This window comes from Scyliorhinus torazame, chromosome 4, assembly GCF_047496885.1.
Source record: "Scyliorhinus torazame isolate Kashiwa2021f chromosome 4, sScyTor2.1, whole genome shotgun sequence".
Classification (NCBI taxonomy): Eukaryota; Metazoa; Chordata; class Chondrichthyes; order Carcharhiniformes; family Scyliorhinidae; genus Scyliorhinus; species Scyliorhinus torazame.
This window is the reverse complement of record NC_092710.1, coordinates 307685248-307712846: the sequence shown is the minus strand read 5'-3', so window position 1 is coordinate 307712846 and position 27599 is coordinate 307685248. Positions and strand designations below refer to the sequence as shown.

Here is a 27599-nt window from a genome sequence, read left to right as displayed (position 1 = left end):
GTGTTCCACAGGGATCAGTGCTGGGACCTTTGCTCTTTGTAGTATATATGAATGATTTGGAGGAAAATGTAACTGGTCTGATTAGTAAGTATGCAGACGACACAAAGGTTGGTGGAATTGCGGATAGCGATGAGGACTGTCGGAGGATACAGCAGGATTTAGATTGTTTGGAGACTTGGGCGGAGAGATGGCAGATGGAGTTTAATCCGGACAAATGTGAGGTAATGCATTTTGGAAGGTCTAATGCAGGTAGGGAATATACAGTGAATGGTAGAACCCTCGAGAGTATTGAAAGTCAAAGAGATCTAGGAGTACAGGTCCACAGGTCATTGAAAGGGGCAACACAGGTGGAGAAGGTAGTCAAGAAGGCATACGGCATGCTTGCCTTCATTGGCCGGGGCATTGAGTATAAGAATTGACAAGTCATGTTGCAGCTGTATAGAATCTTAGTTAGGCCACACTTGGAGTATAGTGTTCAATTCTGGTCGCCACACTACCAGAAGGATGTGGAGGCTTTAGAGAGGGTGCAGAAGAGATTTACCTGAATGTTGCCTGGTATGGAGGGCATTAGCTATGAGGAGCGGTTGAATAAATTCGGTTTGTTCTCACTGGAACGAAGGAGGTTGAGAGGAGACCTGATAGAGGTATACAAAATTATGAGGGGCATAGACAGAGTGGATAGTCAGAGGCTTTTCCCCAGGGTAGAGGGGTCAATTACTAGGGGGCATAGGTTTAAGGTGAGAGGGGCAAGGTTTAGAGTAGATGTACGAGGCAAGTTTTTTACGCAGAGGGTAGTGGGTGCCTGGAACTTGCTACCGGAGGAGGTGGTGGAAGCAGGGACGATAGTGACATTTAAGGGGCATCTTGACAAATACATGAATAGGATGGGAATAGAGGGATACGGACCCAGGAAGTGTAGAAGATTGTAGTTTAGTTGGGCAGCATGGTCGGCACGGGCTTGGAGGGCCGAAGGGCCTGTTCCTGTGCTGTACATTTCTTTGTTCTTTGTTCTTTGTTCTAACCTTAACTACAAGCCTCTTCTCTATTTTCAAGCTATTATCATAGCATAGAATTTACAGTGCAGAAGGAGGCCATTCGGCCCATCGAGTCTGCACCGGCTCTTGGAAAGAGCACCCCACCCAAGATCAACACCTCCACCTTATCCCCATGACCCAGTAACCCCACCCAACACTCAGGGCAATTTTGGACACTAAGGGCAATTTAGCATGGCCAACCCACCTAACCTGCACATCTTTGGACTGTGGTAGGAAACCGGAGCACCCGGAGGAAACCCACGCACACACGGGGAGGACGTGCAGACTCCGCACAGCCAGTGACCCAAGCCGGAATCGAACCTTGAACCCTGGAGCTGTGAAGCAATTGTGCTATCCACAATGCTACAGTGCTGTTCTTAAAAGCCAGCTTTTGGTTACCCATTCTAATATCTCCTCCTCTGACTGGGTGTCCAGTTCTGTCAAATTCCGCCTCTGTATTTTAAAAAAAAAAAATCATTTTGAGGGATGTGGGTATCGCTGACTAGGCCAGTATTTATTGTCTGTCTCTCATTTCCCTTAAGGAGGTGGTGGAGAGCTGCTGCCTTGAATCGCTGCAGCCCATGTGGTGTAGGTACATCCACGGTGCTGTTAGGGAGAGAGTTCCAGGATTTTGACCCAGCGGCAGTGAAGGAACGGCGATATATTTCCAAGACAGGATGCCACGTGGCTAGGAGGGAAACTTGCAGGTAGTGGTGTTCCCATGTGCCTGCTGCCCTTGTCCTTCTAGGTGGTAGAGGCCACAGGTTTGGAAGGTGCTGCTGAAGGAGCCTTGGTGAGTTGCTGCAGTGCCTCTTGTGCCCCAGAGAATCTTTTGTTTCTGTATTAAAGTTGCTGCATGGTAAATTGTGGAACATGAGAACACTCGGGCCTCGGACTCGAAATAAATCAAACCCCACCCATTGCCAGAGAAACTATTCATAATGCGGGGAACCTAAACTGTTGGGACAGAGGAAATGGATAACGCTAATTTTAGCTTGTATGTAAAAGAAATCTTCCATAAAAGCAAGGTCTAATTTGGAAGCCTATGACCAATTTTCACTAATGCAAGAAACAAACTTATTGATTGAAACAGTCCATTAGACTGATGTTGTCTATCTTGCACTTTGTTCTTATTCACAAGTCCACTTCCCTTTACTGCTCCAGACCACTTCAAATGTGATGTATTACAGGACTTGCAAGTATTTTACATTGGATTTGTCTGTGGTTAAATCCAATCTCCTCTCCATTCTGAAAGGATATGATGTTATCTCCAGTATGTAATTTTTAGGAGATCCTGCATTAAATTGCCCTTAATTTTATTGCTTAGCAACTAGTGAAAACTGTGTGTCTTTGAACTGTTGGAGGTGCCAGCAGTACTATGCGCAGATTATTTTGTTACATTTAACAGAACAACATTTGTGCGATTTCTGCCAATCTTAGCAGAATAGGCCACATGTTCAGCCCGTCATATACCGTGGGCAGCACAGTGGTTAGCACTGTGGCTTCGCAGCGGCGCCAGGGTCCCAGGGTTGATTCCTGGCTTGGGTCACTGTCTGGGCGGAGTCTGCACATTCGCCCCGTGTCTGCGTGGGTTTCCTCCGGGTGCTCCGGTTTCCTCCCACACGTCCACAAAGATGTGCAGGGTAGGTCATTTGGACATTCTGAATTCTCCCACTGTGTACCCGAACAGGTGCCGGAATGTGGCGACTAGGGGCTTCTCACAGTAACTGCAGTGTTAATGTAAGCCTACTTGTTATTGTTATTATTAGAAGGATTGTTCTTCAGGTTCTTGAAATGCTCACCGCTGTGTACCTGAACTCAAAACGTATTCTTTGTTTAAATGGAGCGATGGCGCCACCAGTAAATTCATTTAAACCCAACCTGATGGCGAGGCGAGAGGTGAATGGGTGCTTCGAGAATTTTTGTTTATTTTTTAAATTTAGAGTACCCAATTTTTTTTTCCAATTGAGGGGCAATTTAGCGTGGCCAATCCACCTGCCCTGCACATCATTTGGGTTGTGGGGGTGAAACCCACGCAGACACGGGGAGAATGTGCAAACTCCACACGGACAGTGACCCAGGGCTGGGATTCGAACCTGGGTCCTCAGCGCCGTGAGGCAGCAATGCTAACCCACTGCGCCACCATGCTGCCCTTGATTGGAGATATTAAGGGATATGGGCCAAAGGCAGGTGTATGGAGTTGGGTCACAGATCAGCCATGATCTCATCGAATGGCGGGACAGGCTCGAGGGGCTGAATGGCCTACTCCCGTCCCGATGAGATGATTTGTGTTTCAGCAGAAGGAAGACCACAGAGAATCGGGTGTATTGGTGATGGTTTTAGGTTGGGGATGGCGGGCAAGGGGGGGGGGGGGGGGGGGGGGGAACAGCTGCATTGCCCTATTTTTGTACCTCGCATGTTTATCTACAGATGCAAAGCCTGCCCACTAATGCCCACTGCCAGGGGAGGTGGTGAAAATGTAAAAAAGAGAACTAGTATTTTCATGGCCTCTGAGCATCCTAAAGTGCAGAACGGCCAATGGGAAACGTCCCAAGTCTAGCCAGTGGTACAAGAAGTGCTTCAGCAGATTTGCGCACAGCAAGCACCCACAAACAGCGGGTGGCCGGCTCGGGGTGAATTGAAGCAAGTTTATAACCGTTTCTGTGTTTGTAACAAAGTTAATCTCCTGATGATGATTGGACCGGTTGCTAATTTTGTTCAGCGCCCTACGATTGGGGGAGTGCGGGGGAAGCAGCAGAACTATTCCTGCATTACTCAGTGAATTGGATTTTCTCTAGAATGGATTTGATACCCTTGGTGTATGAAGGGAATCCGGACGCACTGCTTCGGAACCAGAAAAATACTTCCGGCTTCACACATTTGCATTTGCTAGTGCAGGCTGCACTAGAAAATCTTAAATGCAGAAGTCTTCCATCCTGATGCTATCGCCCTGTGCTTGGCTGGGATAGTGTGCATTGCAGTGTGCAGCTGCTGGAGGCTTATGTAAAAGACATAGGCCAGGATTCTCCGCTAACCGGCAGGGCAGGCCGTACCGGCGCCGAGGAGCGGCGTGATCCACTCCGGTGTCGGGCCGCCCGGAAGGTGTGGAATCCACTGCACCTTCAGGGGCTAGGTCGGGGTTGGCCCGGGGCCGAAGGGCCTCCGCCGTCCAGCGCAAGTTCGCGCGTGCGCATGATCCCAGCGCATGCGCAGCGGGGTTCTTCTCTGCGCCGGCCATGGGGGACCGTTACAGCGGCCGGCATCGAGGGAAAGAGTGCCCCCACAGCACAGGCCAGCACGCAGATCAGTGGGCCCCGATCGCAGGCCAGCCCACCGTGCCCCCCCCCCCCCCCCCCCCCAGGGCCAGATCCCCCCCGCACCCCTCCGAGAACCCCGCAGGCCGCCTGCAGAGCCAGGTCCCACCGGTAAGGACCTTGTTTGATTTACACCGGCGGACTGGCCGGAAATGGGCGGCCACTCGGCCCCCGGCCGGTGCGGCGCAATTCCCACCCCCACCGAAAAACCAGCGCCAGAGAATCCAGCATCGGTGCAGTGGGGCGGGATTCACGCCGCCCCCTCGGTGATTCTCCGGCCCGGCAGAGAATCCTGCCCATAGTTCTGCACTGGTTGTTGCAGGGAAGGTTTCTACGGTGAATGGGTTACCGTGACATTCAAAGCCTATACACCAAAGAACCAGGGGCGTCATTCTCCGCCGGCAGGAGTCTCCGTTCTGCCGGCGCCCGGGGGTTTCCCGACGGCGTGGGGCTGTCCCACAATGGGAAACCCCATTGACCGGCCGGCGTTACGGAGACTCCCGCTGGCCGGTCAGCGCAGAAATGTGGCGGGGCGGGTAGGAGAATTTCGCCCCTGATTTCTAAAGTCAATGGACTTTTTTTATTACCCAACCCTAAGTAGATGAGTAATAAACCTAGCCCAGAATCCCATAACAATGAGTTGTACCCATTTGGGCCTTTAACATAGCTAATGTACCATAGAATCATAGATTTACAGTGCAGATTGAGGCCATTTGGCCCATTATAATAATAATAATTGCTTATTGTCACAAGTAGGCTTCAATGAAGTTACTGTGAAAAGCCCCTTGTCACCACATTCCGGCACCTGTTCGGGGAGGCTGGTACAGGAATTGAACCCGCGCTGCTGGCCTTGTTCTGCATTCCAAGCCAGCTGTTTAGCCCACCATCGAGTCTGCACCAGCTCTTGGAAAGTGCACCCTACCAAAGCCCAGAGCTCCACCCTATCACCGTAACTCAGTAACTCCACCTAACCTTTTTGGAAACTAAGGGCAATTTAGCGTCGCCAATCCACCTAACCTGTACATCTTTGGACTGTGGGAGGAAACCGGAGCACCCGGAGGGAACCCACGCAGACTCGGGGATAACGTTCAAATTCCACACAGACAGTGACCCAAGCCGGGACTCTGGAGCTGTGAAGAAACTGTCATGATATTCAGATAAACATCATGGTGCAAACATACATAAACACTGATGGACAGATCAACGGACCAATCAATACACACACAAATCACAGCCAATCACAAGCAAGAGCATACACACTATAAAACGGGGAACACAACACTTCCCGCTCACTCCAGCAGGAGACAGCTCAGGGCACAGAGCTCACAGCAGGCCACTCAGACATCCACCATGTGCTGAGTGTCTTTCCAAGATAGTATTAGGGCTGGGTCCACAGGTTAGAGGGTAATGATCGAACCACAGTAACCAGTTTACAGATGTTGTTATTAGTAATAAAACTGAGTTGTACCATCCGCAACCGTGTTGTTTCGTCTGTGTAGCAGAGCACCCAACACGACAGAAACTGTGCTAACCACTGAGCTACCGTGCCACCCAAGATGCTTCACTGAGCAGGGAAAAAATGGATACCGCACCAGAGATGGAGTGACTAAAAATGGTGATCAGATGCCTCGTCAAAGAGGTGAATGTTTAATGAGGGCTTTAGATGTGGAGAGTCAATAGCTATTTGGAAAGCAACATTGAGGGCACACAGCTCAAGTAGCTGAACGTGTAGCCTCCAGTCCATGCATGAAAGTCCAGAGTCAGGGGAAAACAAAGTTTTGGGAATTGTGCTGTCGGTGATTACACTCATAGAGAAGTATGAAGGGAGAGAGATTTCAACATGAGTTTGAGAATTTGGAATTTGAGGCATTGCGGGCAGATGCAATTGACAAGACAGAGCCCTGTGTAGGATTGGTAATGGGACGTGTAATAGTTGTGCACATAAGATAAAGCTCGCTTGTAACTTCTGCAGTTCCTGTTAGTGACAGGACAGGTGGGTCAGCAGCATTTAAATGCAGGATCTAGTTTCGCTAGGTCATAGTTTGGGCTCGATCATTCTGAAGTAACATCTGCCGTCGCATCCTTTAACATACAGCCCAGTGTAATTCATCAGCTGGTTTTTCCAATCGCTCCAGTTCATTGTTAGTTTACTAGCTGCTGCTGTCCATCACACACAAAGGAGGCTTACTCTCTTGTCTAAATGGTTTCACCACCCCCAGTATCCAAAGTACTCAATTGGACTGAGGTACAGAATGGAACCTACTGTTCCGCAGGGTAATAGGGATCGCCTGTGTTCGATTGAGTTGTGCCCTGACCGCTGTGTATTAAGGGCCTGAGTTATGGTTCCAGCACGTGACTGAGCCGCAGTCGTGAGCTCTCTTTGAGAATTTTATCCCCAGAAGCACTTTAGCAAGCGCGCTGCACCAAGGCATTAAAAACACATGATGCAACACCAGTTTTATTATTTCCTCATTAATGGTTACGCACACCTCGGCTCACCTCTCCAATTCGGACTGGTAAATTCTCTCAAGTCTGGCGTGCAGCGTGCACCTTAACAATAGTGAGGCCGTTGACACTAACTTCAGGGCCTGCAGATCATTGTTTTGAGCTTTCTTGAACCTGCCTGTGCTGCATTGTTATCTGACCTTGTGTGAGTTTCCTCTTTAAAAACAATATCTGGATGTTTGGGTAACACCAGGAAGAATTTATTTAAATAGAGTTGGTGAAGGGCAGCACGGTGGCGCAGTGGTTAGCACTGCTGCCTCCAGGCGCCGAGGTCCCAGGTTCGATCCCGGCTCTGGGTCACTGTCCGTGTGCAGTTTGCACATTCTCCCCGTGTTTGGGTGGGTTTCGCCCCCACAACCCAAAGATGTGCAAGGTAGGTGGATTGGCCTCGCTAAATTGCCCCTTAATTGGAAAAAATGAATTGGGCACTCTAAATTTATAAAAGGTAATAGAGATGGTGGGGGTTGGAGGGCAAGTTAAAGGTGAGGGGGTAGGGGTGTAGTGGAGGGCCAGTGGTTGGAGGGGAAGTGAAAGAGGAGGGGTTGTAGAGTGGGTAGGACCAATGGTTGGAGTGTGGTGGAGGGCCAGTGGTTGGAGGTTGGAGTGTGGTGTAGGGCCGGTGGTTGGAGGTTGGAATGTGGTGGAGGGCCGGTGGTTGGAGTGTGGTGGAGGGTCGGTGGTTGGAGTGTGGTGGAGGGCCGGTGGTTGGAGTGTGGTGGAGGGTCAGTTGTTGGAGGTTGGAGTGTGGTGGAGGGCCGGTGGTTGGAGTGTGGTGGAGGGCCAGTGGTTGGAGGTTGGAGTGTGGTGGAGGGCCGGTGGTTGGAGTGTGGTGGAGGGCCGGTGGTTGGAGTGTGGTGGAGGGCCGGTGGTTGGAGTGTGGTGGAGGGTCGGTGGTTGGAGTGTGGTGGAGGGCCGGTGGTTGGAGTGTGGTGGAGGGTCGGTGGTTGGAGGTTGGAGTGTGGTGGAGGGTCGGTGGTTGGAGGTTGGAGTGTGGTGGAGGGCCGGTGGTTGGAGTGTGGTGGAGGGCCAGTGGTTGGAGGTTGGAGTGTGGTGGAGGGCCGGTGGTTGGAGTGTGGTGGAGGGCCAGTGCTTGGAGGTTGGAGTGTGGTGGAGGGCCGGTGGTTGGAGTGTGGTGGAGGGCCGGTGGTTGGAGTGTGGTGGAGGGCCGGTGGTTGGAGGTTGGAGTGTGGTGGAGGGTCGGTGGTTGGAGGTTGGAGTGTGGTGGAGGGCCGGGGTCGGAGGTTGGAGTGTGGTGGAGGGCCGGTGGTTGGAGTGTGGTGGAGGGCCGGTGGTTGGTGTGTGTGTAGGGCCAGTGGTTGGAGGTTGGAGTGTGGTGTGGTGCTGGTGGCTGGAGTGTGGTGGAGGGCCGGGGGTTGGAGGTTGGAATGTGGTGGAGGGCCGGGGGTCGGAGGTTGGAGTGTGGTGGAGGGCCGGGGGTTGGAGTGTGGTGGAGGGTCGGTGGTTGGAGGTTGGAGTGTGGTGGAGGGTCGGTGGTTGGAGGTTGGAGTGTGGTGGAGGGCCGGTGGTTGGAGTGTGGTGGAGGGCCAGTGGTTGGAGGTTGGAGTGTGGTGGAGGGCCGGTGGTTGGAGTGTGGTGGAGGGCCAGTGCTTGGAGGTTGGAGTGTGGTGGAGGGCCGGTGGTTGGAGTGTGGTGGAGGGCCGGTGGTTGGAGTGTGGTGGAGGGCCGGTGGTTGGAGTGTGGTGGAGGGTCGGTGGTTGGAGGTTGGAGTGTGGTGGAGGGCCGGGGTCGGAGGTTGGAGTGTGGTGGAGGGCCGGTGGTTGGAGTGTGGTGGAGGGCCGGTGGTTGGTGTGTGTGTAGGGCCAGTGGTTGGAGGTTGGAGTGTGGTGTGGTGCTGGTGGCTGGAGTGTGGTGGAGGGCCGGGGGTTGGAGGTTGGAATGTGGTGGAGGGCCGGGGGTCGGAGGTTGGAGTGTGGTGGAGGGCCGGGGGTTGGAGTGTGGTGGAGGGCCGGGGGTTGGAGTGTGGTGGAGGGCCGGTGGTTGGAGTGTGGTGGAGGGCCGGTGGTTGGTGTGTGGTGCGGTGCCGGTGGTTGGAGTGTGGTGGAGGGCCGGGGGTTGGAGGTTGGAATGTGGTGGAGGGCCGGGGGTCGGAGGTTGGAGTGTGGTGGAGGGCCGGGGGTTGGAGTGTGTTGTGGGCCGGTGGTTGGAGTGTGGTGGAGGGCCGGTGGTTGGTGTGTGGTGGAGGGCCGGTGGTTGGAGGTTGGAGTGTGGCGTGGTGCCGGTGGTTGGAAGGGAGGTGAAAGATGAGGGGGTGATGAGTGCCTGGAAAAGATCTTGATTAAAGGGCACTAAACTAGTTAGAAAAAAATCATGAGGGAGAGGGGGTTGGTTCTTTGTTGGGGCCTGGTGGAGGGGTGGGGTCGGTTCTCTGTTTGGGCGTGGGGGGGTTGGTTCTCTGTTTGGGCGTGGGGGGGTTGGTTCTCTGTTTGGGCGTGGGGGGGTTGGTTCTCTGTTTGGGCGTGGGGGGGTTGGTTCTCTGTTTGGGCGTGGGGGGGTTGGTTCTCTGTTTGGGCGTAGGGGGGGGGTTGGTTCTCTGTTTGGGTGTGGGGGGGTTGGTTCTCTGTTTGGGCGTGGGGGGGGGGTTGGTTCTCTGTTTGGGTGTGGGGGGGGTTGGTTCTCTGTTTGGGTGTGGGGGGGGTTGGTTCTCTGTTTGGGCGTGGGGGGGGGGGTTGGTTCTCTGTTTGGGCGTGGAGGGGGGGGTTGGTTCTCTGTTTGGGCGTGGGGGGGTCGGTTCTCTGTTTGGGCGTGGGGGGGTTGGTTCTCTGTTTGGGCGTGGGGGGGTTGGTTCTCTGTTTGGGCGTGGGGGGTTGGTTCTCTGTTTGGGCGTGGGGGGGTTGGTTCTCTGTTTGGGCGTGGGGGGGGGGTTGGTTCTCTGTTTGGGAGTGGGGGGGTTGGTTCTCTGTTTGGGTGTTGTGGGGTGGGGGTTGGTTCTCTGGGCGTGGGGGGGGGGAGGTTGGTGGTCTGTTTGGGAGTGGGGGGGGTTGGTTCTCTGTTTGGGTCTCACTTAGTGCCAGGGGCTTAGACGGGGCGGAGTTTGTAAGGAGCATCCAGGAGGGCTTCTTAAAACAATATGTAGACAGTCCAACTAGGGAAGGGGTGGTACTGGACCTGGTATTGGGGAATGAGCCCGGCCAGGTGGTAGATGTTTCAGTAGGGGAGCATTTCGGTAACAGTGACCACAATTCAGTAAGTTTTAAAGTACTGGTGGACAAGGATAAGAGTGGTCCGAGGATGAATGTGCTAAATTGGGGGAAGGCTAATTATAACAATATTAGGCGGGAACTGAAGAACATAGATTGGGGGCGGATGTTTGAGGGCAAATCAACATCTGACATGTGGGAGGCTTTCAAGTGGCAGTTGAAAGGAATACAGGACCGGCATGTTCCTGTGAAGAAGAAAGATAAATACGGCAATTTTCGGGAACCTTGGATGACGAGTGATATTGTAGGCCTCGTCAAAAAGAAAAAGGAGGCATTTGTCAGGGCTAAAAGGCTGGGAACAGACGAAGCCTGTGTGGAATATAAGGAAAGTAGGAAGGAACTTAAGCAAGGAGTCAGGAGGGCTAGAAGGGGTCAAACAAAGAACAAAGAACAAAGAAATGTACAGCACAGGAACAGGCCCTTCGGCCCTCCAAGCCCGTGCCGACCATACTGCCCGACTAAACTACAATCTTCTACACTTCCTGGGTCCGTATCCTTCTATTCCCATCCTATTCATATATTTGTCAAGATGCCCCTTAAATGTCCCTATCGTCCCTGCCTCCACTACCTCCTCCGGTAGTGAGTTCCAGGCACCCACTACCCTCTGCGTAAAAAACTTGCCTCGTACATCTACTCTAAACTTTGCCCCTCTCACCTTAAACCTATGCCCCCTAGTAATTGACCCCTCTACCCTGGGGAAAAGCCTCTGACTATCCACTCTGTCTATGCCCCTCATAATTTTGTATACCTCTATCAGGTCGCCCCTCAACCTCCTTGAAAAGTCATTGGCAAATAGGGTTAAGGAAAATCCCAAGGCTTTTTACACGTACATAAAAAGCAAGAGGGTAGCCAGGGAAAGGGTTGGCCCACTGAAGGATAGGCAAGGGAATCTATGTGTGGAGCCAGAGGAAATGGGCGAGGTACTAAATGAATACTTTGCATCAGTATTCACCAAAGAGAAGGAATTGGTAGATGTTGAGTCTGGAGAAGGGGGTGTAGATAGCCTGGGTCACATTGTGATCCAAAAAGACGAGGTGTTGGGTGTCTTAAAAAATATTAAGGTAGATAAGTCCCCAGGGCCTGATGGGATCTACCCCAGAATACTGAAGGAGGCTGGAGAAGAAATTGCTGAGGCCTTGACAGAAATCTTTGGATCCTCGCTGTCTTCAGGGGATGTCCCGGAGGACTGGAGAATAGCCAATGTTGTTCCTCTGTTTAAGAAGGGTAGCAAGGATAATCCCGGGAACTACAGGCCGGTGAGCCTTACTTCAGTGGTAGGGAAATTACTGGAGAGAATTCTTCGAGACAGGATCTACTCCCATTTGGAAGCAAATGGACGTATTAGTGAGAGGCAGCACGGTTTTGTGAAGGGGAGGTCGTGTCTCACTAACTTGATAGAGTTTTTCGAGGAGGTCACTAAGATGATTGATGCAGGTAGGGCAGTAGATGTTGTTTATATGGACTTCAGTAAGGCCTTTGACAAGGTCCCTCATGGTAGACTAGTACAAAAGGTGAAGTCACACGGGATCAGGGGTGAGCTGGCAAGGTGGATACAGAACTGGCTAGGCCATAGAAGGCAGAGAGTAGCAATGGAGGGATGCTTTTCTAATTGGAGGGCTGTGACCAGTGGTGTTCCACAGGGATCAGTGCTGGGACCTTTGCTCTTTGTAGTATATATAAATGATTTGGGGGAAAATGTAACTGGTCTGATTAGTAAGTTTGCAGACGACACAAAGGTTGGTGGAATTGCGGATAGCGATGAGGACTGTCGGAGGATACTGCAGGATTTAGATTGTCTGGAGACTTGGGCGGAGAGATGGCAGATGGAGTTTAATCCAGACAAATGTGAGGTAATGCATTTTGGAAGGTCTAATGCAGGTAGGGAATATACAGTGAATGGTAGAACCCTCAAGAGCATTGAAAGTCAAAGAGATCTAGGAGTACAGGTCCACAGGTCATTGAAAGGGGCAACACAGGTGGAGAAGGTAGTCAAGAAGGCATACGGCATGCTTGCCTTCATTGGCCGGGGCATTGAGTATAAGAATTGGCAAGTCATGTTGCAGCTGTATAGAACCTTAGTTAGGCCACACTTAGAGTATAGTGTTCAATTCTGGTCGCCACACTACCAGAAGGATGTGGAGGCTTTAGAGAGGGTGCAGAAGAGATTTACCAGAATGTTGCCTGGTATGGAGGGCATTAGCTATGAGGAGCGATTGAATAAACTTGGTTTGTTCTCACTGGAACGAAGGAGGTTGAGGGGAGACCTGATAGAGGTATATAAAATTATGAGGGGCATAGACAGAGTGGATAGTCAGAGGCTTTTCCCCAGGGTAGAGGGGTCAATTACTAGGGGGCATAGGTTTAAGGTGAGAGGGGCAAGGTTTAGAGTAGATGTACGAGGCAAGTTTTTTACGCAGAGGGTAGTGGGTGCCTGGAACTCGCTACCGGAGGAGGTAGTGGAAGCAGGGACGATAGGGACATTTAAGGGGCATCTTGACAAATATATGAATAGGATGGGAATAGAAGGATACGGACCCAGGAAGTGTAGAAGATTGTAGTTTAGTCGGGCAGCATGGTCGGCACGGGCTTGGAGGGCCGAAGGGCCTGTTCCTGTGCTGTACATTTCTTTGTTCTTTGTACTTTGGGTGTGGGGGGGGGGGGATTGGTTCTCTGTTTGGGAGTGGGAGGGGGGAGCACTGTGCTGTCCAGGTTTCTGTCTGTGTTTCAGAACCTCCCAATCCTTGTCCCTAAGTCTTTTTAGGGTGGCGAGGATGAGCAGGTTCTTTGGTGGGGTGGAGAATAAACGTGGGCGGTGGGCAGGGGGGGGGGGGGCGCGAACCACGTCCACATGTTCTGGGCATGTTCTAGACCAGGGGAGTTCTGGCAAGGGTTCCCGGGCGTGATGCCCGAGGTGCTGGGTGTGGAGAAGGTTCTGAATCCGGATATAACGATATTTGGTGTGTGAGAAGAGCCAGAGGACCTAAGGGACTGGTTTAGCTCAGTGGACTAGACAGCTGGTTTGTAATGCTGAACAAAGCCAGAAGCGCGTGTTCAATTCCCGTACCAGCTTACCTAAACAGGCCCCGGAATGTGGAGCTTTTCACAGTAACTTCATACTTGTGACAATAAAAGATTATTATTATTAAGTTCAGTGAGGGGGGGGGCGGGGGGAAGAGGCCGATGTCTTGGCCTTTGATCCCTGATAGCCTGGAGAGGGATTTTGTTGTGTTGGCGGGACTCGGAGCTGCCAAAAGTGGTGATGTGGGTGAGCGACCTGGCACAATTCCTGAGGTTGGAGAAGGTCATGTTCACTCTGCAGGGGTCGGGGTGTTCACCCAGAGGTGGAAACAGTGCATTGATTTATTCTAGGAGAAATGAGGGTCAGCAGGGGGGTTAAAATGTGGAAGGCGGGACGTGGCAGGGTGTTGGTGTCGGGGGGTTGGAGAGTTGTGGTGTTTACTGAGTTAATGCGTCGTTCTTCTGATATTCTGAATTCTGTGTATTTATGCTAAATGCCTTGAATAAAAATATTTTTTAAAAAGAAAAATATCACTAAATGCTTTCATGGGAAGATGGTGTCCAGAAGGGTGGGAGCAAATGGACCAGACTACCTTCTTACGATTCAGTCTTGTAGTATGTCAGCTGTCCTGCCTCAAAGGAGGGACTAAAGTAGTCATGCTCCCTTTCTGACAACTTTACTTATTACAAAATTTACCTTTTCCTGATGTTAATTACTGCCAGATTATGATTCAGCACAGTGCTTTCTTTTTCTCAGATTAAGTCATGGCACGGATGATGGGCTGAATGGCCGCCTTCCCTTCACCAACAATTCTGTGATTCAACCTTTTTAAGACTTGTATATCGACAAGAGTTTGGTGGTTACACCCAATCATGTGGAATTATCTTGCTGGGTGTTGTGTGGCTGGGCAGTTTGGCGGCACCAATATTATTACCCTGATCTCCTGAAAGTGAAAGTAAGGATTCCAGACTCTCAACGCGGTGCTGTACACGTGTTGAGGGCTGGTGAATGACCGTTCAGAAAGGTGAATGAAGAGCGAGGCCAGCCTGCTGTGTGGCAGCTCATTCACTTTGCTGGGTTTCGAGTGAGGGAATTACAGGAAAGTGGTGGGTCTTGGGGACCAGACGTGGTTGTACGATTTGAAGAGCTCTGAGCATGCATGTGGATTTACAGCATTTGGTGAGTTCACGTCTCAGTGATTCGTCTGGCTGCGATTATCTCTCCTAGCAACAGAACATATTTTGAGTTGTTTCAGCAGTAACGCCGGTGGTTGTCATTTTCTGCTGGTGCAGTGAAGAAGATTAGCTGGCATGCTAGAATTAGTTTGAAGTAAAGTTTCTTCTTTTATCTGATGTGTGCGTTGCATGTGTAATATCACATAAGTCTCAGTGAATGATACTTTTCTGCCCTTGACCGAGATCCCCATCATTGCGAGAATGCAGCATCAATTTATACTATAGTATGTAGCATAAATTGTGGTGGTTCTTTTAAAATTTGGTATTCTGGTGTTTGTCCTGATGAGTGCAAGGTGAAAAGCTTCGGCAGCTTGTCTCCAATATTCAAGAAATGTCTTCACTCAAAAGGGCTGTATTCTCTACCCCACAGGGTTGTGGATGTTCCATTGTTGAGTTATTTAGGGCTGGGCTAGACAGATTTTTGGTGCCTTGGAATCGAGGGATATGGAGCGTGGGCAAGAAGGTCAAGCTCGAGACTGGACATGATCGTATTGAATGGCAGAGCAGGATCGACTGGCCGTCTGGTCTACCTGCACATCTTTGGACTGTGGGAGGAAACCGGAGCACCCGGAGGAACCCCACGCAGACACGGGGAGAGAGTACAAACTCCACAGAGACAGGCACCCAAGGTGGGAACTGAACCCGGGTCTCTGGTGCTGTGAGACAGCAGTGCTAACCACTGTGCCACCATGCCGCCCACTCTGGGCTTCTCTTGTGCTCTTGGTCCACTAGAACACCTCAAAGTGAGAGAGCTGACCAGCTCCCCTGAACAGTTAGTGTCATTACCATTGATGAGAAGCTCAGCTGGACAAAGCACGTAAGTGCTGTGTCTACTAAAGCTGGTTAGTGGCTAGATATTCAGTTCGCCTGACCGCCTGTCCCCTCTCCTGGCACCGGTCAGGATGTAATGGAATGCTCTCTCTCTTACCCAGATTAGTACAGCCACAACAACGTTCAAGGAGCACAGCAGCATCCAGGACGAGGCGGCGCTGCTTGACCACCCCTCACTAATACACCGTGGCAGCAGTGTGTCCCATGTACAAAACCCACTTCATCAACACACCAAGCCTCCTCCGACAGCACCTTCCAAATCTCTACCACTGAGGAAGACGAGGGCAGCAGAACACCACCACCTGCCAGTTCACTTTCCAGTCTCTCCCCATTGCTTCATCTTTTTTAAATTCTTTCATGGGATGTGGGCGTAGCTTGCTGGGCCCACATCTATTGCCCGTCCCTAATTGCCCGTGCTAGACCATTTCAGGCATTGTAAAAGTCAACCGCACTGGAGTGGGCCTGGAGTAGCATGTAGGCCAGACGGGGCAAGGAGGGCAGATTTCCTTCCCTGAAGGGGCATTAGCGAACCAGGTGGGTATTTATGATGATCACCCATAGTTTCATGGTCACCAGAATTTTTTTTTTTAATATTGAGTTCAAATTCCAACAGTTGTGATTTGAAGCCAGGCCCCCAGAGCATGACCTTGGGTCTCTGGATTACTCATCCAGTCACAATACCATTACACCACCGCCTCTGAGAACCTAAGAACAATTGTTTTGTATCAGAGGAGTACTCTGGCCTTGCAGTGCTTCAAGAAGGTGGTCCCCTGCCACCACGTTCTCAGAGGAACCGGAGATGTGGCACAGTGGTTAGCACAGTTGCTTCACAGAGGCAGGGTCCCAGGTTCGATTCCCAGCTTGGGTCACTGTCTGTGTGGAGTCTGCACGTTCTCCCCGTGTCTGCGTGGGTTTCCTCCGGGTGCTCCGGTTTCCTCCCACAAGTCCCGAAAGACGTGCTGTTAGGTAATTTGGACATTCTGAATTCTCCCTCAGTGTACCCGAACAGGCGCCGGAGTGTGGCGACTAGGGGAGTTCCACAGTAACTTCATTGCAGTGTTAATGCAAGCCTACTTGTGACACTAAAAAGATGATTATTATTATTATGTACAATAAATGCCAGCAACACCCTCCTCCTGGCAATTAATTTTCAATATTGGAGAGATGGAAGGCCAACAAATCTGATCACTGTGGTCCTTGGGTTCCATGTTATAATTGGCAGCTCCATTTTGTTTTTAAATTATAACAACACTGCCCCCTGGTTTATTCAGACCTCTTAAATAACTGTGTATTGAGATTATTCATTCTCTCCTGAAGTTGATATTGTTCCATACTCCTGTCGTCTTCCGTGCTCTCTGATCCCATTTCACTCCTGGCCTGCCCTGATGCAGCTGTTGGTTTTGATTCATGTCTTCAGTCTGGCTGCCATACACTGATTCTCTAATTAACTCCAGGCCAAACCTGGGTGAAGGAGATGGCCGAATGCCACCTCCAATGCCTTTGTACTCTCTCAGTAGTGCGGAACGGAAACCTATTTTACATGCATCTGGCTCGGCCTCGACAAGCCTCTCTCTCTCGGGTATCCAATTTGTATGTTGGGCATGACATGACCAGGCTGAACCAGCGAGCGGAAGGTTATTTGCGACCAAGGTTTAGCTGCTGCAAATTGGAATACAGTGAATTTAACTATCTACAAAATTGGACTTCCTGGCTCTGAAACCCTTGTGATCTCCAGACGTTGCTCTTGGCTGCAAGAAATGTTTTATCTGAGATTTAAATCCATCCCCAATTGATGCCTATGTTAGGTGATCCAGCCACTGAATGGCCCTGTTGGGGATGCACTGTAATAATAATCTATAATCTTTATTATTGTCACTAGTAGGCTTACATTAACACTGCAATGAAGTTACTGTGAAAAGCCCCCAGTCGCCACATTCCGGCGCCTGTTTGGGTCACCGAACAGCACGTCTTTCGGGATTTGTGGGAGGAAACCCACGCAGACACGGGGAGAACGTGCAGACTCCGCACAGACAGTGACCCAAGCCGGGAATCGAACCCGGGTCCCTGGCGCTGTGAAGCAACAGTGCTAACCACTGTGCTACCGTGACGCCCAAATGTAGCAGAATTCTTATCACAACTGTTCAGCTTGGAGGGCTTATGTAAAGCTTTATTTCTGGACTGGTTAATGTGGTGTGAACATGTTTGCAGCAGCCTACGATTAGCTTTTTTCTCAAAACCGATCAAAGGTGTGAAAGTGTAGCATCAGTCTTTTTTTATTTTGATGGGTTCCAGACTTTGTTGCAGGAAACAATAACAATACTTTTCTCTTTGGTTCTCCCCGCCCACCGCCCCGCAGCCCCAGCCCGGAATATACATTGGCAAAAGACACCCTGGAGGGTTGTGTCCCATATTTGGTTTTCCTGGTGTCTTAGCTGTGCAAAGAGTCACCTCGGCACTTTTGAAATGGGTCTTCGTGAGAAACCAAATGTGCATGATCTCAGCTGTGAAGGGGATTCCTGAAGAGGTCTTTATCCTCCAACGGGGAGCCAACCCCCCTATGTCCCATACAGCTGCAGCTTTGAGTCAAATACCACCATTGTCGAAAATTCCTGTTCGTCCTTTGTAGTCTGAGATGACCATGACATGTAGAATTCATTAAGCTTCCGGTGCAATGTGTTCGACGATGGCTACACAGGTTTGTTGCTTGTATTGTTGGTGTGAGGAGGTCCTCGCAGTTCTGTCCTTGTGAAGCTAATGTTTCCTGTTGGCTGGTGTGCTTCTGTTCTGTTCCTAAGGGGCCTTTATAAGATCGTCAGGAGTAGGACTTTCGGGTGCATTGAGCCTGCTCCGCTATTCAATTCATGGCCAATTTGATTGTGCCCTTAACTCTACTGCCCTGCTGCCCCTTTATAACCCTTGACTCTTTACCGATGAGATTGTGCCATATAGAGCTATCCTGCGCACGGTTCTCCCATGTGTCGGGCCGATATTGAATCTCTCTACTGAGAGCTTCAGGTGTCCTTGAAGCACTTCCTCTGGAATCGATGTGAATGTTTCCCTTCAATTAGCTTGCCATAGAAGAGCTTTTTTGGCAGGCACTCACCAGGCATCCTGACAACGTGTTCTGCCCATCTTATCTGAGCTTAGTTCAGCCAGTGTGGATGTTAGGCATGTCAGTCAGGGAGAGAATCTAAGATTTAGGAACCAAGTTTTGCTAATCTGATCTGGAGTAGTGTTCGCAGGCAGGTTATGTGAAAGTGGGACAGGTCTTTACACGTCTGCAGTAAATATCCAAATCTCTCAATGCTTCCACACGAGTGGGAAAGGCAATTGCTCTATGTTTCACTTTCGTTTCACTCCCACGTAGCTTTCTAATGCCTGTCAAAGGCAGTTCTGACCTTGGTTGTTCTGACATTGATTTCATCGTCAATGTAAATGACTCTGGGGAGGGTACCGCCAAGGTAGGTACATTTGTTGATGGCTCCTTTGCACAGTCCTACTCAGCAAGGTGGGGCAAACAAATTCAACATTAATTGGGGCAACTAGCGGGATAAGGCAGAGCCACAGAGTGGAGAGCCACAAGTGTGGTCAAGCACTTAATGTACCAAGATCACCAAGAATCATTTCCAACTGTCTCGAACACTGGACATGGACATACTTGGATGGGAGATACAGTGGGAGACACAGTACACCTCTCCATCACCATAATATATTTCACATGCAAGTCATGACATCGCCCATGATCTTACTACTGAAAAGTAATCTGCTAAATCAGTGCTGTTATTGGTTGCATCTGTAAAATATGTTGTTCCGACAATTCACATTCAGGGCTCTGACCTTTGCATTCAGAAAGAGCATGTCCACGCATTGCACCTTTTTCAAATAAATATAAGCTTGGAGGACAGCCATCCCCTAGTTCATTCCTCATGACAATGCCATGCCCCATCAGGGTCAACCTGCCTGGTTTGAATTTTGGCAGTTAATTATTCCCTGGTTCATTCACCATGGCAATGCCTCTGCCAATCAGACTCCACTTGCCAAACCAATCCGCACTCTCTCCTCATGCGGTATAAATTATTGTTACTTTTACAATTGGTATTCTTGCATCTGTTGCAATGAGTGCAGGGTGAAAACTTTGACAGCTTGTCTCTTTTTTTTTCAGCAGGACCAACGATTCTTTGATAATTGTGTTGCACAAGGCATTGAAGAATTGTTGTGACTCTGAATGTGGATATGGGCATTTTACAATCTGTGGAAGGTGATTAATAAATGCAGTTGTGGTGAGAATGAAACTAGTCTAAATGGCAAATGTTTGCTCAAATGTATCCAGTTTAATAAAACTGATATAATAACAGTTTCTCTTGCATAGTTTCAATTCAAATCAAGAGCCATCAATGATTGTATCAAATAGTTTCAGTTAAGGTAATGAAGCTGATTTTAGTATTTGTCAATATATTTGAAAGCCTCTTCGCTCTGTTGACCTTCCTTTGCACAACATCTGTATTTAATTTATTCAATGACGTGTTTCTGTAACTCTGGGTCAACGCCAATCTCTTTGTTGGCAACAGCAGTGGAAGCAATGGATGTTTTCATAAAACGGGTAAAGGTTGGAGCCAGATATATTTTGATTTATTTTTTTGTGAAACGGATTTGGTTTCTCGATCTAACGTTGCTGAGAATCCGGTTAATAGAAAAAGGAGCAATGGGTTTTGCTTAAGAGGGTGACTGGTTTTTGTCAAAACTCAATTGTTTTGTTCATTTTTGAGCCTGCCAAGACATTCAGCTTGTTACTGCTATGCCAGAAATGTTTGCTCCACATGTGTGCTTCGGGGGAAAAGATTTATAGAGCAAAGGCTCCCAAAGTCATGTGTTGAACTTTTGTGTGATGTGGATTGATGCTGTGACATTGAGCTCAGAAAGGTCATTTTGCCCATCCCATTGTACCCTGTGGGGTGCCACATTTGAAGGGGAGGGTAGGTTGGGGAATTAGCACTGCATAGTTGCCATACCTTTGACCCAACCTCCATTCTAACATCTCTTCCCAGGGCTAGCCTTTGACATGGAAGAGCCCAATATAAAGTTTCTGTTTGCTGGCCGGAAATGAATCCCACCCCCAATGCCTTCTTGATTTTTGAAATCGTTATCTGCATGCCGCCTCTCTCCATCTCTAATCCTCGATCCCCCGGGATCTCAGCATTTCTCCAATGCTGGCCTCTCGCATGTTCCCCATTCCCTTCTGTTGTGCAGCCGTGAATTCAGCCTCCAAGATTATAATAAGCTCGGGCATTCCCTCCTTGGAGACTTTCTCTTTGATCAAGCTTTTAGTTAGCTCACCCTAACATCTCCTCTTGCTCGTTGTCGAACTTTGTCTGAGTGAGAGGGTCGGGGTCGCTTCCCTGTGTCAACAATCCAAGTTGTAAATCCCGAGTTCAAATCAGAGCTGTAATCATACTCCTCGTGCTCGAATTAGAAACTGTTCATTTCTCGCGATTGGTTTTATTTTTATTGTGCCTGAATGACTGATACCAGCTTTTGGCTAATAATGACTTGATATCAATGTATTGTGATCAGGACAAGTTCATCAAGCGATCAATCAGCTGATTGGCACGTCAGTTTATTTTCTTAAATCTTTGTTTTGTCAATGCGCATGCTTATCAAGAAGGGGATATTTACTACGAAGCAGATTGCTAACTCTGCACATGTCCTGGAGGTTTTATCAGCCTTCGCCTGGTCCCAGTCTCTCTCACTCGCTGTTGTAATCCCTTGACATGTCCATGCTCCGTGGGCCATTTTTTCCTGCAGGTTAGAAAGCCGACAAAGGTCTTCATCAACTAATTGGATGATTCAGTTGAATAGACTTTATCCACATTGCCTAATATTTTTAAAACCAATAAATAATTATCAATCATTCAGAAGGATATGGAGGGTCCTTGCGAAGGTGCAGAGGCAATTTACCGAAATGGTTCCCGGGATGAGGGATTTTAGATCCAAGGTCAGGTTGGAGAAACCGGGGTTGTTCATCTTGGGGCAAAGGAGATTGAGGGGAGATTTGATCGTGGTCTACAAGATTTTGACCCGTTTAGAGAAGGTAGACAAGGAAAAGATGTTCCCATTAGTTGATGATACAAGGACTAGGTGGGCACAGATTTGAGATATTGGGCAAGAGATGCAGGGCGGATGTGAGGAAGAAGCTTTTTATTCAGCGAGAGGGAATGAACTGGAATCTGCTGCCAACGAGAGTGGAAGTGGAGGTGATTACTAACTCCAATTGGAGGAAAATAAACTTGCAGGGATCCAGGTATGGACTGGGAAGTGGGACTGGAAGCAGCCAGCGTGAACTTGGTGGACTAAATGACTACCTTCTGTGTCACTATGATTTTATTTTTATTTTTTTTATTCTCCTCCTTTTTCACATTTTCTCCCACATTTACACCCATCAACAATAAACAGTAATCAGCAAGATATATCAATCCCCATAATAACAACAATCCCATTCGCCCACCAACCCCCAAACCTCAACCCGCATGTTTACATAAACAAATGACAAAGAGGAATCCGGGATTACCCGTAGTCACCCTTAATGTACGCAGCTCTCCACCCCCCCAACCCACCCCCCTCCAAACCAACGCCATCCAGCCTCTAAGAGAGTACCGTACATGATACCCCAAAGTTGTACCCCCCCCCCCCCCCAAGTCTCCCGCTCCTCCCGTCCACTGCCTCTTGTAAAACTCCTCCTCCCAACCTCGGTTCCCTCCCCCCAACTTTCCACCCCGGCTAGACCACTCGGACCCTATTCTGTCAGGCTCCGATGGCTGCAGCCCCTCCCCCCACCTCATTCCCGTTCACTGGCCGGCTTAAACCGGCCAGCGTGGAGGCCCCCGCCCGGGTCCCTTTCCCCCTTGCCCGGCCCTAGGAAAGCCCAAAGATCCCCTTTTAGCACACAAATCCCGCATATCCACCTACACCCCAAAGAGCCCTCCTTTCGAGTGAAAGTCACGTCCCTTCCCTTGTCCAAATATATGCAACATTGGCTCCTTTAGCCTCTACACCCGCGCGCAGTGATACAAAAAAGAAGAAAATACAGTCATGAGGTTACATCGGCACATGGCCATTCCTCAATTTGTCAGTTCTGCCACAGTCCTTCTGCCTTCGTAAACTCCTCCGCTGCTTCCGCCGTTCCAAAATAAAAGTCCCTGAGCTTATAAGTCACCCTCAGCTTCGCTGGATATACAATGCCGCACTGCACCTTACCAATGTACAGTGCCCTCTTCACCCAGTTGAAGGCAGCCCGCCTCCTTGCCAGCTCCACCGTAAAGTCCTGGTATACACGTATACCAGCTCCAGCCCTCTGCACCACCCACTTCTGCTTGGCCCAGCTCAGGACCTTCTCCTTCGCACTGGACCTCCGGAAACACAGAGTCACTGCCCTTGGCGGCTCACTCGCCTTTGGTACAGGCCTCCACAACTGATGAGCCCGATCCAGTTCATATCGGGAGGCGTCCTCCCCCTCCCCCAATAATGTTGCCAGCATCGTGGCAAAATACTCAGTCGGCTTCGGTCCTTCAACTCCTTCGGGCAGCCCCACGACCCTCAAATTCTGTCGCCTGGATCTGTTTTCCAGATCTTCCATTTTTCCTCGCAGATTCTTGTTCGTGTCCATCACCTTCCGCATCTCCTTCCCCATCGAGGCAAGTTGATCACCGTGCTGCAATACCGTCTCCTCCACTTCCTTCAGCGCCTCCCCTTGCTCTCGCACCTCCGCCACTGCGCTCGCCACCTCCGTCCTCACCGGGGAAACCTCCTCCTCCACCAGCGCACTCAAAACCTCTCTCATCTCCTTCCTCACCGTCTCCATGCATTTCTTAATCTGCGCCAACTGCTTTTGGAATTCCGCAGCCATCACCTTAGTTATTTCTTCAGCCGTAAGTCCTGCGGCCTCCCCTGGTGCTCCAGCCTCCATTTTCTTTGTTGACCCCGCGGTGACCTTTCCACTCTCCAACGGACTTTCAGTCGCTTTTTACCCGGCCGTTTTTTTGGTGTTTTTCGACATCCTTCTTCTCCTTGCGCTGTCTCCCGACTTTTACTGCCGTCGCTGGCCCTAGGACCGGGCGTTACTCCCCGAAAATGCCGTTCCCGAACGGGAGCCCTCCAATGGGCGGCTGCCTCCCGCCCACCCTCACCGGAGGTCCTGTGTCACTACGATGAAATATCGAATTTGTTAATGCCACTGTGACTTTTCCCCCATGTTCCTTTCAGCCGTGTCCTTCAATTAATCTTTAATTCCTGGAGGCTCCAGGAATTATCCTGGACAGTTGGCATCTCTGACTGGGTGATGGGGCTCTCCAGAAGGAAATGGCTGAGTAAACCTCCAGTGAGATTGCATCCCGTTTTCTCTGTCGGATTGTTCTGTGATTTCCTGAATGCTCACTGCAGCAGAAATGCCCATTAATTGCGATTTGCATCCCCCAATCCCAAATAAAATCTTTGCAGAGCCAATAGGAATTATCCTCTTCCATTTGACGGTTTTTTTGTGTGGGTCAGTTTATTCAGGCGGCATATTCCTTCTGCTCAGAACCAGGAATTCACAAAACTGGCGAGGGAATCGTAGAATCATAGAATTTACAGTGCAGAAGGAGGCCATTCGGTCCATCGGGTCTGCACCGGCCCTTGGAAAGGGCACCCTACTTAAACCCATGTCTGCACCCTATCCCCATAACCCAGTAACCCCACCTAACCTTTTGGACACTTAAGGGACAACTTAGCATGGCCAATCCACCTAACCTGCACATCTTTGGGCTAATGAAACATTTTGAACCCGATAGCACTGAAGTTGCATATTTCTTTCGAGCCACACGTAAAATTATGCGCACACTAGAAGTTTTCTATAGTAACCAGTGCAAGAGAAGTTCAAGATAAAATATCTCCTCTTGCACGGGAGACATCAAGTTAAGGTAACCTCTGGCAGGCAGCCTTCCATCTCGTAAGATGACAGTTTGCACCATGGTCATCGACTCTGTGTTAAAACGCTCTGCAGCGAAGCTGGAGTGCCCTCTTTAGGGTGTAAGCACGGGCAAAGTTTATGGAGACTCCGGCCTGCCCAAACATGATGTCCTCATCTCGAAGTCCCGAGTTGAGTCTGAAGGAATGCAAAGAACTTGCATTTGGCACCGACTTAGTTGCAGGAGTTGCTGGAGAGATGACATTTACACCAATCCATCTTTAAGATGATCATGAACAAATGCAGGCGGAAATTCAAGAGATATTTATTTAGCCAGTGTTTATAATGTGGTGCTTGCTACCACTTAGAATGGTTGAGGCCAGTAGTGTAGATGCAATTAAGGGAAACTAGGTGCACATGAGGGACACCGGATCAAAGGTTCTGGTTATAGGGTGAGATGAAGATGTATGGAAGATCAACTAACTGAGTGGTTGGCCTGTTTCCATCCAATATACTCTGGAGTTTGGAAAAATAATTGTAACCATACTTCAAACCGATAGATCCCACTCCGACATTTGTGCAGAAATATATGCCAGAAATATTTTTGTTCTTAAAAATCTGGAAAATATATTTTAAAAAGAAAAAAATAGCTTTATTGATGGGTGGCAGAGTGGTTAGCACTGCTGCCTCACTGCACCAGAGATCGGGGATCAATTCCGGCCTCGGGTGCCTGTCTGTGTGGAGTTTGCACTTTCTCCCTGTGTCTGCGTGGGTTTCCTCCGGGGGCTCCAGTTTCCTCCCACAGCCCAAAGATATGCAGTGGATTGGCCATGCTAAATTGCCGCTTAGTGTTCAAAAGGTTAGGTGGGGTTACAGGCATGGGGTAGGGGTGTAGGCCTAGGTGGGGTGCTCTTTAAGAGGGTTAGTGCAGACTCAATGGGCCGAATGGCCGCCTTCTGCACTGTAGGGATTCTATAAGAACAAATATTTATGTCCAGCTGTAAGGTACCCTTGTGTGTTCCATGGAACAATGTTGGCTGTATAAGGACATGCAGAATATAAGTGGGTGTCTATCCAGCTCTGCAGCCTGCCTTTCAACTCTTAGTTATCACAGATGATGAAAAGCATCTTGGAAATGCCCCAGGTTTCTTTTTTGCTGAGACATAGACTATAACAGGAGGGAGGTTATGATGGAACTATATAGGGCGGCACGGTGACGCACTGGTTAGTACTGCTGCCTCACGGCGCCAAAGACCAGGGTTCGATCCCGGCCCCGGATCACTGTCTGTGTGGCGTTTACACATTTTCCCCATGTTTGTGTGGACCTCACCCCCACAACCCAAAGATGTGCAGGCTAGGTGAATTGGCTACACTAAATTGCCCCTTAATTGGAAAAAAAGAATTGGGTACTCTAAATTTTTTTTTTTTTTAAAGATGGAGCTATATAAAAGGCATGGTAGCATTGTTGCTTCACCGCTCCAGGGTCGCGGGTTTGATTCCCGGCTTGGGTCACTGTCTGTGCGGAGTCTGCATGTTCTCCCCGTGTCTGTGTGGGTTTCTTCTGGGTGCTCCGGTTTCCTCCCACAAGTCCCGAAAGACGTGCTTGTTAGGTGAATTTGCACGTCCTGAATTCTCCCTCAGTGTACCTGAACAGGCGCTGGAATGTGGCGACTAGGGCCTTTTCACTAACTTTATTGCAGTGTTAATGTAAGCCTACTTGAGACAATAAAGATTATTATTAATAAAACACTCATCAGGCCTTGTGACTGGAGTCCTGTGTACAGTTCTGTTCACGACACCATAGAAAGGATGTGATAGCACTGGTAAGGGTGCAGATGAGATTCACCAGGATGCTGCCTGGGCTGGAGAGTTTCAGCTATGAATGGAGGCTGGATAGGTTGGGGTTGTTCTCCTTGGAGCAGCAAAGACTGAGGGGGATCTGATTGAAGTGCACAAAATCATGAGGGTCATAGATGGGATAGATAGGAAGAAGTTTTTTTCTCTTGGTAGAGGGGTTCATAACCGGAGGGCATAGATTTGGGATAATGGGCAGGGGATTTGAGGAAAAGCGTTTCCGCCCAGAGGGTGGTGGGAATCTGGAACTCGCTGCCTGATATATCGATAAAGGCGAGAACATTTAAAAAGCATTTTGATGAACACGAAACGCCACAGCATACAAGACTAAGGGTCAAGTGCTGGAAAATGGGATTAGAAAATATAGGTGCTTGATGGCCAGCACAGACATGATGAGACGAAGATCCTCTTTTTTGTGCTGTAAAACTTTGACTCTATGAAGTGCAGGTTAACTAAGGAAAGTCCAAGGCAACCAGCATGCAACTAATTTGATTCCCAGGGTTTGGTATTAGACTCCTGTTTTTTTGTGACATATCTTAATGTCGTAGACTTGGGGGCATAGGGCACCATTTCAGAAAATGGAGATAGCACTGTGAAGTATTGTGAACGGCGAGGCGGATAGAGATGGACTTCAAAAAGACGTGGGCTGGTGGAATGGAGAAACGTGGCAGGTGAAATTTAATATCGAGAAGTGTGAAGTGACTCATTTTGGCACGGAGAACGCGGAGAGACAATGAGTGGAATTTTCCGCCACTGGGACTTTCCACTCCAGCCAATATCAATGGGCTTTTGAATGGTTCGCTGCATTTTCAAGCCCCACCCCCTTTATGACGGGGCCATTGAAATTCTGGTTCCAGTAATAATAAAAATCTTTATTCGTGTCACAAGTAGGATTACATTAACACTGCAATGAAGTTATTGTGAAAATCCCACACGCTTGTTTGGGTACAGTGAGTGGGCAGCATGGCAGCACAGTGGTTAGCACAGTTTCTTCACAGCTCCAGGGTCGCAGGTTCGATTCCCGGCTTGGGTCACTGTCTGTGCGGAGTCTGCATGTTCTCCCCGTGTGTGCGTGGGTTTCCTCCGGGTGCTCCGGTTTCCTCCCACAGTCCAAAGATGTGCAGGTTAGGTGGATTGGCCATGATAAATTGCCCTTAGTGTCCAAAAAGGTTAGGGGGGGTGGTTATGGGGTTACTAGGTGAAGGCGTGGGCTTAAGTGGGGTGCTCTTTCCATGGGCCGGTGCAGGCTCGATGGGCCGAATGGCCTCCTTCTGCACTGTAAATTCTATGATTCTATGTAAATTTTGTAATTCACAATGTCCAATTCACCTAACAAGCATGTCAGTCTGAACTTGTGGGAGGAAACCGCAGCGCCCAGAGGAAACCCACGCAGACACTGGGAGAACCACTGTGCTACCGTGCCACCCATGACACATTGTTGTGGATCTGGAGTCACATGTAGGCCAGACCAGGCAAGGATGACCGATTTCCTTTCCTAAAGGACATTAGTGAACCAGCTGGGTTTTTATGAGAATGGTTTCACGGGTCACCTTTTTAGGTTTTTAAGTCCAGATTTTTATTGAATTCAAATTTCACCATCTGCCATGGCAGGATTCGAACCCGGTTCCCCAGAGCTTAACTCTGGGTCTCT

At 49.5% G+C, this 27599-nt stretch overlaps 1 protein-coding gene across 6 annotated transcripts in view; it reads left to right on the top strand.

Moving 5' to 3' along the window:
- Positions 1-27599, top strand: part of LOC140411055 (tyrosine-protein kinase Fyn) — a 431995-nt gene that overhangs the window by 194536 nt on the left and 209860 nt on the right. The window contains exon 3 of one of the 6 annotated variants that reach the window (XM_072500044.1): positions 19319-19414. The exons of 4 other annotated variants lie outside the window; for them this stretch is intronic. The gene's annotated coding sequence lies outside the window, so the exon portion shown is untranslated. Of the gene's footprint in view, positions 1-1806; positions 1828-19318; positions 19415-27599 lie in introns of those variants that run through there. One more of the 6 variants, XM_072500047.1, reaches the window with a different exon arrangement.